At 38.9% G+C, this 14,652-nt stretch overlaps 1 protein-coding gene across 3 annotated transcripts in view; it reads right to left on the reverse strand.

The window, feature by feature from the left end:
* The window catches only part of LOC120528075 (NACHT, LRR and PYD domains-containing protein 3-like), a 47,149-nt gene extending 39,051 nt beyond the window's left edge, over positions 1 to 8,098 (reverse strand). The window contains exons 1-2 of one of the 3 annotated variants that reach the window (XM_039752072.1): positions 7,816 to 8,091; positions 2,386 to 2,646 (exon numbers count right to left, since the gene is read on the reverse strand). The gene's annotated coding sequence lies outside the window, so the exon portion shown is untranslated. Of the gene's footprint in view, positions 1 to 2,385; positions 2,647 to 7,733 lie in introns of all 3 variants that reach the window. The other 2 variants (XM_039752071.1, XM_039752073.1) reach the window with 2 other exon arrangements.
* Positions 8,099 to 14,652: the final 6,554 nt, after the last annotated feature.

Here is a 14,652-nt window from a genome sequence, read left to right on the forward strand (position 1 = left end):
TCATATTTTTTTGCTGCCTTCTCAATTGTGTAATTCGGTTTTTGTTCAGCACTCTTTGGAACTGTTACTTTTTGACTGCGCACTGCGTCAGTTCACGTGAGCCACTGAATATGGTTGTATATGTCACTCGCTCGCTTCTAATTGTATAATGCATGTTTTCATCAGCGGTTTTTGGAGCTCTTCCTGGTTTTCTACGTACTGCGTGATTACGTGGGAGGCGTGATGATGTCACACGAAACTCCGCCCCCACGGCTTTCAAGCTCAACTCCATTACAGTAAATGTAGAAAAATAGCTTCCAGTTATGACCATTATGCGCAGAATTTCGAAATGAAACATGCCCAACTTTTGTAAGGAAGCTGTAAGGAATGTACCTGCCAAATTTCAGCCTTCTACCTACACGGCAAGTTGGATAATTAGTGATGAGTGAGTGAGTGAGTGAGTGAGTGAGTGAGTGAGTGAGTGAGTGAGTGAGTTTGTGAGGGCTTTGCCTTTTATTAGTATAGATATATATTGGCGTGGCCGCCCATGCAGTTCTTGCTTTTCTTTCTCCAAGTAACCGATTGTCACACAATCAGCTCTGTAATAGATGTTAAGCATTCTGTAAACTTAGAGCGCTGATTCTTTAACAAGTTTAAGGAACATTGAACTATCTTTGTAATATATGTTTAATTATTCTATCCTTCATGTCACTCCCAGTGAAGAATATAGATTATTTAAATGAAGTTAAAGTTTTACCTGTATAATATAATAAAGATATTTTGCTGCATTTCATCTTAAAAATGATATTGTCATCATATGTAAATACGCTTTATAAAGTGACTCAGGTTGTGCAATATTATAACTGTAGTGCAAGTTTACAGTGAGGTGATTGTACTTATAAGTACACACAGTTCTACAAGGAGCAATGATTGAGTGTGTTTATAGTTCTTGGGATGAAACGGTTTCTGAACCGCGAGGTCCATACAGGAAAGGCTTTAAAATGTTTTGCCGTGGCTGAGACAGCGTGTGCCTGATGCTGTATACCGATAATTCTCTTTCCGATCAGCTGCTGCTGTGATTCACACTCAGATACAGTGATATAAATACTCCGAGTGCTGCAGTGAGAGTAATATGGAAAAAGATGATCCGCTGTGGCAACTCCTAATGGGAGCAGCTGAAAGAAGAAGAAGGTGCAGTGAGAGTAACAACGCTAAAGCAGTTATGGTATTTGGAATACTTTGGCTATTCCCTGGACCATTATATTGTTACAAGTTAATTACAATCAGATGCATTACACTAATAAACAATATGCGGTTAGTTTCAGTGTACTGTATTTATAAAGTCGCGTCAGGAAAATAAGAAGTAACCACACAGGAACAGTAGCATTGTTTTGACGCTGGGTGCCGCCAGTCTGCAAAACCGAACGGAGAACTTGCGTACGACAAGGTATGAGGTACCGTGGAAAAGTGTGTGGCTTTACGCCAAGGGTAGGTTTTATACATCGCGATTTGAACGTGGAAAAGTTCTTACGCAACATTTCTGTGCTTACGCACCGTTTATACATGAGGCCCCTGGACTGCAGCACATCCGCCACACTCTGAAGTGCTGCCAGTAGGAAGGAGAGCTTCTGGGGGCTCATGTGGCACTTCCACCACATCAGGAAGTGCCGCTGGACTCCATTAGAGGAGCCGGAGTTGGGTGGAAGAGGACAGAGCTTGTGTGTGGAGGAGTGAGGGTGGCAGAAACACAAGAAGAGAGGGACAAAGAAGGAAAGGACTGAGGGCAATAGTGCTGGTGGGTTGTGCACTGTGTGAGGTGCAAAGGACTGCATAGTGATAGAAGCAGGATTAAATCTGTGTGTTTGAAAACATAGGGTGTCGTGTCTGACTTTGTCCAGGCATCTTTCACATACTCTTGTTACAAAAATAATAAATTTTAAAAAATCTGACAAATGACTCTCCAGTGAAGTACCTAAAAATGTATAATATTCCAGCTTTCAAATCAATTACCTAAGCCTCCTAAAGCATCTGATGACTTCATGAATTCATGCATATATTTGCTAACTTGATAAATAGTATGTGTCACATAATTTGACTTGCATTTTTATGAAATTGTATTATGCTAACCTACAAACCAGGTAGAAGGATGGCATTATCTCACAGCTCTAAGGATTTTGATATACTGTAACTTCTGACCCAAATACCCTGTGTGGATGTGATTCTTAATCCTGGTTTCTTACACATTCCAAAGATATGAATTTTAGGTTAAGAAGACTGAGTTAGACTGAGTTTACTCTTTAATGGCATTTATTTCATGGATGGCTCTTATTTTGTTCCTGAAGATGCTAGTAATGGCTACAATATCTCTCACTTGTACTCCACCTTTCCCCTAGAATTGATGCTTACCTTCAAAGGGTATGAGATCCTTCCTACCAATTTGGTTGAAGATATCCACAGTCATATCTTTAGCTTGTCCCCCATAATGACCAATCATGAGTCTGGCAATCTCCCAAGCTTCATTTTGAGCATTCTCCAGTAGGCCTAATGGGATTTTATTACATTTATATTTCTTCGCTGCTGACTCCAGGTTAAATACAAAACGCTTCAAATCATCTGATGTCAGATTTTCCAATAATCGCTTAAGGTCAGCTTTCTCTTCTTCCATTTCTACAACAGAATAAATCAAGTAGCATTAATTAATAAGCTTGATATGTCAACAATCTACAATACAGCACTGTTCTCTATGTTTCTTCTAAAGGATTCTTCTCAGTTTAAGTTGGTGCCCACACAGTAAAGTCAATTCACTCCTATACTGTTAGCTTTTCTACCCTGCATTGGGCCCATGAGCAAGGCCCCTAACCTGCAATTTCTCCATACTGGGTATGAGGTTAATCTGCAAGCAGGTCCTCCAACTTGCAGGGAAAACTGGGGGTTGGTGGCAGGATTGACATTCCAGACAATGTAAAAAAAACCACACACTGTGGTGTGGTGTTGAGGTGTCACCCGCTGCACGGCTGCACTTGGATTTCAATCTGTGTGGTGGATCGGCAACACGTAATCAGCGCATGCTCCCAGCCTCCTCCTCCTTCTGCTTTGACTAGTCTTTTAGTCCCAGCTTCCTTGGAAAGTAAGACTACGCTGTTTGTGCTATCACTCAGATTAACATTCCACCTAATAAAGTTTACTAAATAATCACAGGCACCTGGTCTATTTTTTACTAATTATATTTCTTAATAACATATGTTTTTATCCTTTTTAGTTGAAGGGTTTGTGTTTTGTTTGTAAAATAATATTTTGTACTGCTTGCATTTACCTGTTGAAATATTTCATATACCCAACAGTGCAACCAGTCAAATCAATCGATGTGACAAAATAACACTCCAATCAACGTGCCACTCACCACTGGCCAAATCCCCATGGGTCCTTGTTTATAGCTGGCACCGTGAGGAGGTGGTGATGGGATTTTCGCCATCCAAATAAAGAAGCAAATAAGAATAGTTATCCCGTTGGCCCATCTGACCTTTGGAAATGAGGATCCAACATTTTAGATCTGGGTCCTCTAAGGCAGAAACAAGCAGTCTCAATCGGACCCCCCGTAATAATGAAAAGCTAGCAGACATGCAATAGTAAAGTTACGACTTCCTAATGAGTTAAAAAAGTACAGCTAGAATACAAGAATATAATAATATTCCAATATTCTAATATTATGAACACTCTTAGCATACTGTGTCCAGCCAACGGTGGTACTTATGCATTAATGTAAAATATTGCTAAAAATAATAACATATGAACTATGTAATAATACTACTGACCAAAGAGTTAGATTAAAACTTAATGAGTAATATATAGTGGTAATATTGAGAGCAGGTAAATGTATTAAATTTAAAATGGATTTCTTTATTTGAATTAAAAATTATATTAACTCTTTGAGGGCTGAAAATATTTCCAAAAAACTCAGTTTTCTGAAAAGCACACGATGCACAGGTTTCACATATAAATCAACATAAAACATCTGTTGCTACGTGCTGTGGCTGCTGTTGGCGCCTGTTCGGCATCTCTGGTGGCAGTGGCTGTGCGGGGGTGGCTTGAAGGCCAGCAGGAATGCACGGTGGGCTTGCTACCTCGCTGTCTTCGCACAGCAGGTATTTGACACAATATGGTTTGTACCTCTTGTCATTGTAAGTGGTGGTCCGCCTAGGCGAACGCTGCTGGAAGTGTATCATCTACAAGAATGTGTTCAGCACCACAATCAGCTGGGGACCAATAGGCTGATGCTGGTACCTCACTTTCGTTTTCGATATCCATTTTAGAGGCTGTCTGCTCTTCGCTACTCATGCACGCGCAGGGAATTGTGGTCAAATCAACAAAGCTACAAAACCTTCCTCCAAGCAAAGACAGTCAAACTAAAAAGTAAGGGCGGGTTTTGTCATAGTTTACAGCCGACTGCCATCATCTACCCCTCAATTTCTACAAAAGTCAACATCCGCCTTGAAAGAGTTAAGTAAGTTGCATTTTATGGTGCAGTGATGTTAGTTTCTTTATTTTTACAGAATTCAGCATTAAATTGTATTCTCCATGAACTAATGCTCTATCTAGAAATGGCAGAGTGATGTTTTTGCATTAGAAGGTATTGCACAAGCAATGCACATCAAGTTCATTTCTGATTTTAAATTGACCTCAGGTAAATAAATGTGGCCTGTGCTTCAGGGTTGATTCCTGCTTTGTTTTCAGTTCTACCAGGAATGCCCCCAGAAAAACATGACATCGATTTTGATTATGTTTATTTAAATATAAGTGCATAATAATTACATATGTTAGACAGTGGCTGCAATAGAAATAACCAAATTAGGTAGTTATGGTTTTAATGTAAAGGATGGATATGTTTATATAAATGAATCAAAATATACTTCAAATAAGTATACAAAGTATACATTTGCTTCTACATGTCAAGAAATTTGTGGGATTAGCAGATTAACTGTCTTTCTTGAAATCTTACACTGATTATTAAGATTCATTTTCATGTTTGCTGGTCTTCAAGTCAGGAATGTGTCATGAAAAAGATCTTCTTATGAAAATAAATAAGTAAACTGCATGGTAGCTGTCCTGCTGCCTCGACATAAGTAGACCACAATTTCTGTACAGGGTGCTCTCTGTATGGAGTTTGCATGTTCTCCCCATGTCCGCCTGGGTCTCCTCACACAGCCAAAGACAGGCAGATTAGGTGGACTGGAGTTGATAAATTGAAGCTAATGTTTGTGTGTGTGTGTGTGTGCGTGTGGGTTTGCCCTGTGATGGACAGGCGACCTGTCCAAGTGGTATTCCTATCCCAAAACTAACAATTACTAGGATGGGCTCCAGCTACCCCGTGACCCTACCCTTGATAACCACATGAACAGATGCATGGTAACTATTCTGACTGATGACAAGGTTACACAAAGCACATAAAGGAATTTAGAGCAATGGAAGGTAATAAATGCCAAATGAACAGTGAAGTGCTTGACTAACGAGCACCTCCGTAGCTACAGTATGACAGTGAAGTAGCTGCACTCTTTTAACATTTGTTTATCCTGCAGTCACTAACACTTCAGTTCAGGTACTCCAGAAATTTATCTAGTAATCATCTATTGTACTGTAACAAGACCTTAACAAAGGCTTCTTTTGGTGTTAATAACACCTGAAATTAATCAGTAAAGTGGTCATTCATCCCAATGCAATGTGGCACATTAGGAGTCTTTGATTTGCTGGTAAAATTATTTGTCAATATGGAGGATTCACAGGTCTTACACTGAAGTATGCAACACCAAAAGTAATCTGTCTCACTTGAGCAACTTCTAATCATTCCAGAGTGAAGTTACATTAGCAGGCCACATTGCACATATGAAAAAACAGTTTATTTATCAAAAGAAGAATTTGTTAAGGGCTTGTTATTTGTTAAGGGCTTGTTATGTAATAGGATAAGAGTCAGAAATTTGATTTTACAGTATCTAATCTAAAGTGTTACCCTGGTGTCATCTCCACTCTTCTTTAGTTGTCATTGGCTGGATGCAATTAAGGAACAAAATTCCATAGAAAATTGTACATTAGCAGGAAAATGACAAAATACAGTTATGCATTTAAAGCTAAGGAAAGAATATGGATATTTCTAGATTTCTCACAAATGTCAATCTCACATGACTACCTTTTTTAATGCAAAGTAGTAGAAGAATAGAAAGACAAAACAGTCAATTAGAAGTAAAGCTGTTTGTAACAAATAAATTACAGCCACAGGAGGTGCTCCAGGAATGAACTTGAAAAGCACTTTATTTAAATGTTATTACAAGAAGTAGTAGTAGTTTATTTATATAGCGCCCTTCACAGACAAAAGGTCACAGAGCGCTGAACAGCAAATACAGTACAAATACAACAGTTAAAACAAAACATAAAAAACAATAAAATTAAACAAAACTGGAACTATTCAACACTGATTAAAACATTGTTTAAAAATAAATGTTTTCGGTTGTTTTTTAAAAGAAGCAACAGACTCGTCCCGCTTGATCGATATTTGATCTCCCACATGCTAAAGACATTCGCGTTATACTAAGGGCTCCTCTAAAACCGAGTCTGTATGTTTGGCAAAGCTTGGAAGGGTACGAACCCTGACTGCTCATATAATTCAATTAATAGATGTGCTGCAATCCCATCGAGACAATGTTTCTGAAGAGTTTTCATTGATTTTCAAAAAAGCACAATCGATTTGTGAAGAATTAGACATTGAATTAAAACAGCCACGGTTAAATAAAAGGCAAGTTCACAGATCGAATTTACTTTCTGAAAACGCAGAAGAATATTTTAGGAGGTCCATTTTCATCCCTTATTTGGATTCTATAATATCTTCTCTACAAATTCGGTATTCTTTTACACAAGAGAAAGCATTTTCACTTTTACAACTTCACCCAAAAGAAATGAGTAAATTGGATAAATCATCGTTTTTAATAGTTCTGGAAGACATTAACAGTCTGTATGGTGATATTCTTCCAAACTTTATATCTGATGCTACCACATGGTATGAGATGTGGAAAAATAAAAACATTGCAAACGAAATTACCGATTGCATGAGTTTAATTGAAGAGGCTACGAAGTTTTATCCGGCTGTTTCCGAGGCACTCAAGATTGGCATGACACTGCAACAACCTGCAGTATTGAAAGATCTTTTAGCACATTACGGCGCGTCAAAACTTGGAACCGATCTACAATGAGTGACGATAGATTAAGTGGATTATGTATGCTTAGTGTACACAAAAAAAGAATAAATAATTGTCCAAAATTTATCGACAAAGTTGTAGACAAGTTTGGACAACAAAAAAGAAGGCTTGAGATGCTCTTTTAGAAACAAAGTGAATGATTGTTTATGTATAGTTGTAAAATGTAAACGTCTAATTGTAATTTAAAAATTTAAAATAAAAACTATTTTTTCGCGTTTTTCCTTATTATTGAAAGATTTTTTTTTTCTCCATTTCCTTTTTCAAAAGCTAGGGGTGCACGTGCACCAACTTGCACCCTGCCGGCGCCCATGACCCTGATCGATCGTGCAAGTTGTTAAAGGTGGACGGATATTACTTCAAAACTTCCATATATACTTAAATAACACATTTGTCGATCTAGAATGGTTAAAAACCAGTCTGAATGCCCGTTTGCAGGTAAACTCGCGCTACGATTTCGACTGCTCTATACCTGATAGGTATAAATACGGAAATGGCGAAACTGTCAAACCGTACCTCCGAGGTATAGCCACCAAGAAGTGCACAGCAACAAAACAGCAGTTCATTGAAGGGACCGGCAGAAATCTGTGGGGCTTACCTAGAGCCGCAGTTGAAAATCACCATTTATTAAGATGGAAAACAACAAAACATGTCGGCGCCGAGGATAACACGGAAGTCTGGCTGCAGAAACTTTTCCGTCAGTATTCACTCACTTTGAAATTGTCACTCGGTACACAACAGTTTCCCCCATGCTTTCTTTTTCATGGCCACATTAGAACAGACCCTTAAACAATCATATGCATAATATGACGAATTATATATGGTTTTAATAATAAATTATGCAACGTGTTCATTTTAGACACGTTAAACCCAGACTACAAAATTTTACGGACTTGGAACAAGGGTGGTGGCTATGGAGGAATATTTCGGACAAAATTAAATAAATAAATGCGTAAATAAATAAAAGTACTGTGAAATGTGAGCATAAATAAATAAATGTGTCATGAAATGAGAGCATAAATAAATGTGTCACGAAATATGTTTTTGTTGCTTATTTATTTCATTTTGTCCGTAACATTCCTCCAAACCGTCATGAAATACGACTTGAAATAAAACTGTCACTTTCACTCGTCAAAGTTGAGAGGGTGGGCTCTAACACGCCCTCTAGTTACTGATTGGTGAATCGACAGCACAGGAGTTAATTAGAAAAATGCTTACTACTGCCAATGAAATATATTCTGCCAAAGATATTACGTATTGCAGAGAGAGAATTGACGATTTATCGGAAGAAATTACAATGTTGGCGGCCCTTTTAGACTCCGATATAGATTAAACTATTTTTGAAATTATCGAAGAACCGGTGGAAGGGACTCGACTGCCAGTTTGATATACGGTAAGCTGCAACGAAGTAGCTGCGAGAACAAGGGTCAAATACTCAGTTCAAAATATTAGTTGGCGCTGCTTTGGGCATTCCATGTCAAAGTACCTAAACTAATACAGCCGTTGCAGCTTACCGTATATCAAACTGGCTCATTCGCCTTGTGATCGTCTTCTCCGATACACCATATAGATCTGCAATCTGTCGTACTTTTAAACCGCATAACAGAAGGTGTTCTATTGACTCAGCTGGAATGTCAAAGGATGGACGTCCAGAGCAGGGAACTGCGTCACCTGAACTGGAGTGTAGTAGAGTCCGTTTCACCTGTTCTTTGCTAATTTCAAAAATAGTTTAATCTATATCAGAGTCTAAAAGGGCCGCCAACATTGTAATTTCTTCCGATAAATCTTCAATTCTCTCTCTGAAATACGTAATATCTTCGGCAGAATCCATTTCATCGGCAGTAGTAAGCATTATTCCAATTAATTCTTGTGCTAGCGATTCACCAATCAGTAACTAGAGGGCGTGTTAGAGCCCACCCTCTCAACTTTGATGAGTAGTACTAGAGTGTTGTACCGTGTTAACCATTATGAATGTAGAGTGTTAGCAGAAACTAATGCCAGAGCAGTTCTGGCGTGTAAAGTAATAATACTAGACCGAATATATATATATATAATTCTGGAGGAATGAAACACACACGGGAAGCGTTCAGTCTCAGGCATACAAAAACAATCTTTATTAACAATCTTGGCTCACGACTGCCACCCTTTGGTCACCACCAAAAAGTCATTTACATATATTTATACAAAGTCTATAAATGAGAGCATATTTACATTCATGTCAACATAGAGGCCAAAGACACCTTTTATTGGCTAACTAAAAAAGAGTTGCCTCGAAAGCTTGCATGTTGTAATCTTTTTAGTTAGCCAATAAAAGGTCTCATTTTGCTTGGCTTTCCTCTACAACTTTGACGAGTGAAAGTGACAGTTTTATTTCAAGTCGTATTTCATGACGGTTTGCAGGAATGTTACGAACAAAATGAAATAAATAAATAAGCAACAAAAACATATTTCGTGACACATGTATTTATTTATGCTCTCATTTCATGACATTTATTTATTTAGGCACTCATTTCATGACACATTTAGTTATTTATGCTCACATTTCACAGTACTTTTATTTATTTACGCATTTATTTATTTATTTATTTTTTATTTATTTCATTTTGTCCCTAAAAATCCCTCCATAGGTAGCCTTTTACTTTTCCTTCTTCTTAAAAGTTGTATTGCAGGACTCGGCTCTCTTGGTGCGGCGCAGTTTTTGAGTCCGTGTGTGCTGCGCGAGTCCGGCGGCCCGACCAGAGTTGGCTCTTGTGCTGTCCCGGTGTTCTGACATTTCGGAATACTTTGTCAGAATAGCATACCGGTTGTGCAAACTGATAGCTACATCTATCAGTTCAAAATACCTTATCAGAATAACATACCTACCTGTTGTTTTATAAGCGGTATGCTGTGTTGATGGCTACATTTATACTGTCAGAATAGCATACCTGTCCTGTTATAAGTGGTATGATGTTCCTACATTTACTCCTACAGCCCAAATTTGTCTTAGGTAAATTTATATTTTATGTAGAACTACCTAACAGCAGTGTTAGATACTGTCAGTCAGTATATTTTCAAAAACTATAACAAAATATAAAAAAACTTAGTTATGAACAAAAAAATCCAAGTTTTAATAAATGTAAATTTCAAATGGGAAGTATGGTACAATATGTACAAGTAAAAACATCAAATACAAATTACAAATTAATTAAATTAATGAAATATTTATCTTGCACTTTTTACAACAAAAAATGTCAAATGTGAACTGTGTTGCAGAGTTACACTCCATGTGGGTCCACCTCAAGCTGAAGTCACACTGTACCTTGAAAGTAAGAAAAACAACACATTAATAAAGCAGATATATGAATATGCATAATGTCATCTCCATGTTTTAAGATATTATCTAGAACTGCTCTCAACCTGTAGCTATATAACAAATGGACAGTAAAAATGGTACTTATAATGCGTAGTTACTTACCTTTAGTCGGTGGTATCCTGAAATGATAGACAAGAGCAAAACAAAGTTTAGCGTATGCGCAAATAGCGTGTTAAAGTTCTGCGCATGTGCATTAGCCCACAGTATGCCATTCTAATAGGTATGCTGAAATGTCAGAACACTGGCTCCACTCCAACTCTCCCGATCTTTGACTAAAGTGAATTTAACGTATGGATGGATGTTAAACTCAATAAATACTGAAAACAATTAAAAAAAATCTTGAAATAACGGAAATATGTAAGTGTGCTGTACATATTAAAATAATTACACGCCTCTGCAAAATGACACAAATTAGCACATTGAGCATGGGAAAGGCGCTATATACATAACTTGTATTATTATTATTAATAATAATAATCAATATAATTGTGAGTAGTTTTATTTCCATTCATGAACACAATAAAATTATAATTTGAATATTTCCATCGCGTCACAATTAATCACTAAATTGAAAAGAAATGCATTTAAAATTTAACAAATTGCACAATTTATTCATGCTTGCAATACTGTTCTAAATCAATTTACCATGAAAATATTAAATTCGTCTAATGTTTGAAACACATATGTAAAGAAGAGGTGGCACAGTGGCACAATGCTAGTGCTGCTGCTTCACACTGAGGAAGCCAAGGTTCGCACCTCAGGCTTTCCCGGGTGGAGTTCGCATGCTATCCCCATGTCTGTGTGTCCCCCAGTCCGTAGACATGCAGGTAAGATGGATTGGTGACACTAATTTGGCCTGAGTGTGTGTGTATGAGTGAATGTGTTCACTCTGTAGTGGACTGGCACCCTATGCTTTCTGGAATAGGCTACAGTCCCCCATGGCTTTTCTCAGGATTGAGTTGGCTTAGAAAATGGTATGATGTTTGCAAGGAAAACCATTCATGTTCATTGACTAATGTAGAACTTCTGTAGTTTTTATCCCTTTTTAATTTTGTCGTTTGTTGGGCCATCATTTGTCCACTTTTTCTGGCATGTCCCAATGAAACAACCATCAGCAGTGCACCATCATACTGACATCCCAATGTCCCTGGCACCTTCTTTCCATGTCCTTGATATCCTGTTTTCATCTTTCACACTTCTCTTCACTCACCACTCAAGATTCTCAGGGAATAATTCCAAATGCAAATCCAAAAATTGAACTAATGTCTATTAAACATGACAAATACTTTTTTCACAATTTTGTTTTATAATTTGGAGTTTTTTTTTTTTTTTTTTTGTTACATAAAATCTTAGAAATTAGTTCTTGGAATGATAACTAAGCTTCTTGTTACAGAATGTTCTTTACACCATCAAATTCTGCACCAGAAAACCAGTTTTCTAATATCAGGTCTGGCAAAAATGCCCTCTTTCAATTTAGCAACAGACACATATATAAAACCGGCTCCATCTTTTGACAGTACTTTTATAAACTGTCTCTATCACACTGAACTTTCACATCTTTGAGAATGTGGATAAAAATGCTTACAAGCACAGGGAGAACATTCAAAACCTGACAGTAAAGTCAGACCCAGTATCCTGGATCAATGAAACAGGAACGTTGAGTCTCAGAATTACTGCACATGCATTTATTGAGGTGTCGCACAGTGGCGCAGTGGGTAGCACTGCTGCCTGGCAGTTAGACCCGGGTTTGCTTCCCAGGTCCTCCCTGCATGCAGTTTGCATGTTCTCCCTGTGTCTTTTGGGTTTCCTTCGGGTGCTGCGGTTTTCTCCCACAGTCCAAAGACATGCAGGTTAGGTGCATTGGTGATTCTAAATTGTCCCTATTGTGTGCTTGGTGTGTGTGTTTGTGCACCCTGCAATGGGCTGGCGCCCTGCCCGGGGTTTGTGTCCTGCCTTGTGCCCTGCAGTGGCTGGGATTGGCTCCAGCAGTCCTCCGTGACCCTGTAGTTAGGATATAGTGGGACGGATAATGGATGGATGGATGGATGGATGGACATTTATTGAGGAGAAAAGTACACACCACCATAGTAATAAGCAGATTGGCTGAATGAAGGCCTTGATTAGCTGCTACAATTAGACTACAGTGTTTAAGACCAGAGTATTGGGTTTTGGCCTGAATTTAAATGCTGAGACTAATGGGGCACACTAGAAAGCTGTTCACTCCTCAGTTTGGACTTGTCATACCTAATGACTTGCTCTCCCCCAGTAAGTTTAATTGTGTCATTTTTAGAAAGTCTGCTTATTTGTAGCAAGCAGTGCATTTTCTGGAGTACACACAAAAATTAACTCCAGGTACCATGCTTCATCCAGGGTTCCTCCCTGGCTTATATCCAGATTCCTCGTTTATGTTTTTTTTGTTCATGTTTGATTCCTTTGTTTATCTAAGTCAGTCGGTTAGTCAATCATTGTCTAACCTGCTTAGTCCTGAACAGGGTTGCAGGGTGTGGGGTACTGGGGCATATCCCAGCTTGCATAGGGCTTTAGGTAGAAACAAACCCTGGACAGGGCGACAGTCCATCACAGGGTGAACGCACACACACACACACACACACACACACACACACACACATCAACCACACATTTAATCTGCATGTCTTTGGACTGTGAGAGAAAACTCACCCAGACATGAGGAAAACATGGAGGTAAACTCCACACAGAGAGGACCAGGAACACAAACTCTGGCCTCCTTGCTGCAAGACGACGGTGCTACCACTGCACCACTGTGCCATCCCTTTGTTTAAGTTAATATTGTTAATTATTTTAAAATTTTGTATTATTATGAATTTATTATTAGTGTTATGTATTTTTTACTTTCTGTGCATCCAGTGCTTGTTCTACCATTCTCTTTGTACATTTTGGATGGTTCCACAAAGGGCAGGCCACCTATCCATCTCCATCGATGGACTGCATCCTGGGCCTTATAACGGCTGAGTGAACACACGGTCCCTCACATTATGTTGTATCCACTAGGTGTTGGTAAGTTCTCTTTTATTATTGCTGTGCTTTTTGATTTACTGAATTTTTAAATCGTTGCTGTATTTTTGACCTCTGTGTCTTGGGACTTGTTTGCCTTTTCATTGCCTACTTTTTCAGGCAATTCATGTTGTGCCTTTTGTACTCTGTAACAATTTCTTGTTTGCTCTTTCTGTTATATAAGTTGCAGGTTAACAGTAACCCCCCATGTTTAAAGGGTTTTTTTCCAGATCATGACAAGATCGAAGAAAATATTACATTAAAACCATTTTGAAAGCCTACTCAGTCAACATTTGATGCAAGGTTCATCCTTGGACTGATTGCCAGTTTATTACAGCACCCACGCACACACACCTTCATGTTCATTTAAGGCCAGTTTGAAACCATCCATCAAGATGAGAAGCATGTCTTTTTGGATGTTTGAAATACTCAGGCATTGTACCGTGTTAACCACTTTGAATGTAGTGAGAAGTCAAGCAAAATGGCAACTTTTATTCAAGTCAAGTCAAGTTGGGGAGCATGCACTGGTACAGTGCGTTGCCGCACCCACTACATGGCAGAACAACTTGGTATCACGGTTTGCAACCCCCCAGGCAGATGCACGGTCCAGTCCCACCCTCTATCTATGACCCTCTATCTGCCAAAGCCAATTGTTACGTGGGCAACCCCTTGGCCTGGTCCTGCCTCCACTCTGCACAGCACTCACAGTACCAGTGTACAGGCCAGCCATGATATCCAGCAACCTCGAGGGGATCCCGTGACCCCTCAGGATACTCCACAGTGCAGTCCATGGGGATATTATGAGCCGGATCACCCTCGGGGAAACGCGCCACATGGCCGTAACTGACGCTCCCTCACAATGCAGGTAATGTGCCTCATTCGGGACTCCTTGAGCAACACAAAGTCAAACCAACGGTACCCAAGGATTTTCCGGAGAGACACAGTACCAAAGGAGTCTAGTCTTCGTCTCAGGTCACTAGATAGCTTCCACGTCTCGCAACCATATAGCAAGACAGGAAGCACCAGGACCATAAAGACTTGGTCCTT

Source organism: Polypterus senegalus, chromosome 4, assembly GCF_016835505.1.
Source record: "Polypterus senegalus isolate Bchr_013 chromosome 4, ASM1683550v1, whole genome shotgun sequence".
NCBI classification, from domain to species: Eukaryota; Metazoa; Chordata; class Cladistia; order Polypteriformes; family Polypteridae; genus Polypterus; species Polypterus senegalus.